We start from the raw sequence: 2,500 nt of genomic DNA, 5'->3' as shown, positions 1-2,500 counted from the left end.
GGGCCCTGCGCCAGCACCAGAGCCAAAGCCTGCTCAGAGCCAGAGGGTGGAGCCAGATCCCAGAGAACTGCGATCCACTTCCAGAAAACTGAGATCCTGATCCAGATTGGAACTTCCACCATAACCTGCCTGAGCTGCAGCAGCATCCTCTAGAGCTGCCTTTTCAATCTGAGCAATGGCATGAGCTGGAAGAGGAGGAGGAGTTGGTAGGAGGTCTGATTGTACATGAAACCAGACCCATCAGCAACAAACTGGAAGTTAGCTGGAGTACCATCAGGAATGTGAATCTGAAAATAAAAAGGTGAATAAGTAAAACAGTAAATTACAGTAATTACAGTTGAATAAATTTTCAGATTCATATTTTTAGTTTCTTTTATTTAGTTGTATAACTTAGACCTTAGACTTTTCTACTTACGACCATGCCCCTTGCTGTGCCACAGCTCCAGTTTCACCTGTGGGTATCCCCATGTGTTCTTGACGGCTGATGCCATTACCAGTTTCGAAGTTGAAGCTGTAAGAACCGTCAGCGTGCGGACCATCACGTTCATCAACAAGAATAGGAACGACAGGAGCAGAGGGACCTTGGTATCCTGCAGATGGTCCACCAAAGGCACCACCAGCAGATCCAGATCCTCCAAATCCTCCAGCAGATGATCCTGAAGGGCGAGATCCTCCAAATGATCACTTGAACCACCAAAGCTCCTCCAGAGGCTCCGCCAAAGCCTCCTGAAGAAGATCCACCAAAACCTCCAGTAGAACCTCCAAATCCACCACCACCAGATCCTCCAGATCCTCAAACCAGATCCTGAGGAACCAAAACCGCTACCTGCTGAACCTCCAAAGCCTCCACTGCCAACCCCACAAAACCACCAGAACCACCAGAGCTGCCCCAAGCCTCCAGCCGAAGAACCACCGGGACCTCCAAATCCTCCACTGGAGAAGCTCCAGCTCCCCTCTGATGGGAACCCAGGTCTGCCTACATCAGGAGGTTGATATAAATCTTGCTGGGTTAGAGAGAACCCGTCGGGGAATTGTCGCTGTAATTGCCAAAAGGGCACACAAGACCACCGTCTGAAAAGGGTGATCTGTATTATTGCATGAAAGTCAAAACTTGTTAACAAAAATTTAAGAGATTTTACTTTTTGAAAAAAATATTAGCCTTTGAGATACTAAGTTTTCATCCGTGTAAACAGTTGCTCACTAAATTATAGTAAAATTGCAAAGACTAAACAGATGCTTGATTTGTAATTGAAAGAGAACTGACTATTCAGAACTTGAAATAGCCTATTCTGAACTTAAAATTCATAAATCACATTGGAAACTCATGATGTGAAATTTTCAGTGATGTGTTGGCTGGAAATGAAGCTGGGTTTTTCAGTTACTCTGTAATATTCTTGAAAACAAGTATAGTAGAAAATTCATATAAATAACATGTGCGTTAGGTCATCAAACATCATAATTTAAACATGGAATGCTCTTGGAAAATTGAAAAAGAATGTTATGAATAACGCAGCATAAAATTATATTTCTGTAATTTTGTCCGGATTGTTCATTATACCCAAGATAATGTAAAGCTGATCTAGTGATAGTAAAGTGGAAAGAACTTTGGAGAATGAAAGTTTTTTTGGGAATCAGAGAATAAAAGCTGACTTTACTTAAGCTTTAAATATTCGGCTTATTATTTGGGGTCAGATCGTGTGCTCAAGAACGCATGGAATCTCCTTTTGATAACCTTGCTCAGAATAGAGTTAGAGTCTTGTTGTCCATTTCAAAACTGAAAATTTCCCTGATGAGCTGATAGCTCTATTCATATATACGAGATTAAGATCAATCTCCAGGTTTTTTTACACTAGAACACCTTAAAAGCAAATACACTATCTGCAGTGTGTATAACACCCTTGTCTGGTTGCTCAGGTCATTTGTAATTATATGTATCGAAAAGCTATGAGCGAGATTAAAGCGAAAGGTCAAAGTTCGTGAGTGAGTGAGTAAGTGAATGAGACTTACTTTGGTCGACATCGTTGTCTGAAGGAGTCGAACTGAATGTGATGATCGAGTGTCTTCTCCTCGCTTATATAAGAGACAGGTGCCCTTCGCCGCCTTCTGCCCGGAGGTGGCACCCTTCAAAAGTCTCCCCCCACCCACCCTTCCCCCTACCCCCCAAGTTTCTGGTCCAGTTCATCCTTTTTCACTTCAAAACTTGTTCTCCACGATGTCTTTCCCTCCTCCTCCCCCTCTTCCCCTACCCCAGCATGTTTTTTTTTTTATTTTTTTTTTTGTTCTTTTCCAATTATCCAGTTCTCTCAAAATGGAATCAAAAGCTGGCTGGAATAAGCGCCAATGAGATTTGTATTTATTACGGATTGGTGACCGTGGCCATTTGACGTGAATGATAGATAGACTTCTAGGAAATGAAGGTCTTCATATTATGTTGTTTGTGTCATACTTGAGTTTGTTACACTGTACACATACACAACCTAACAAACGCACATTATATATA

At 42.0% G+C, this 2,500-nt stretch overlaps 1 pseudogene; it reads right to left on the bottom strand.

Moving 5' to 3' along the window:
- The window catches only part of LOC136839039 (pupal cuticle protein 36-like), an 8,856-nt pseudogene that overhangs the window by 900 nt on the left and 5,456 nt on the right, over window positions 1–2,500 (bottom strand).

Source organism: Macrobrachium rosenbergii, chromosome 5 (genome assembly GCF_040412425.1).
Source record: "Macrobrachium rosenbergii isolate ZJJX-2024 chromosome 5, ASM4041242v1, whole genome shotgun sequence".
NCBI lineage: Eukaryota > Metazoa > Arthropoda > Malacostraca > Decapoda > Palaemonidae > Macrobrachium > Macrobrachium rosenbergii.
The sequence above is the reverse complement of the archived record's forward strand: the minus strand, read 5'-3'. Positions and strand labels throughout refer to the sequence as shown.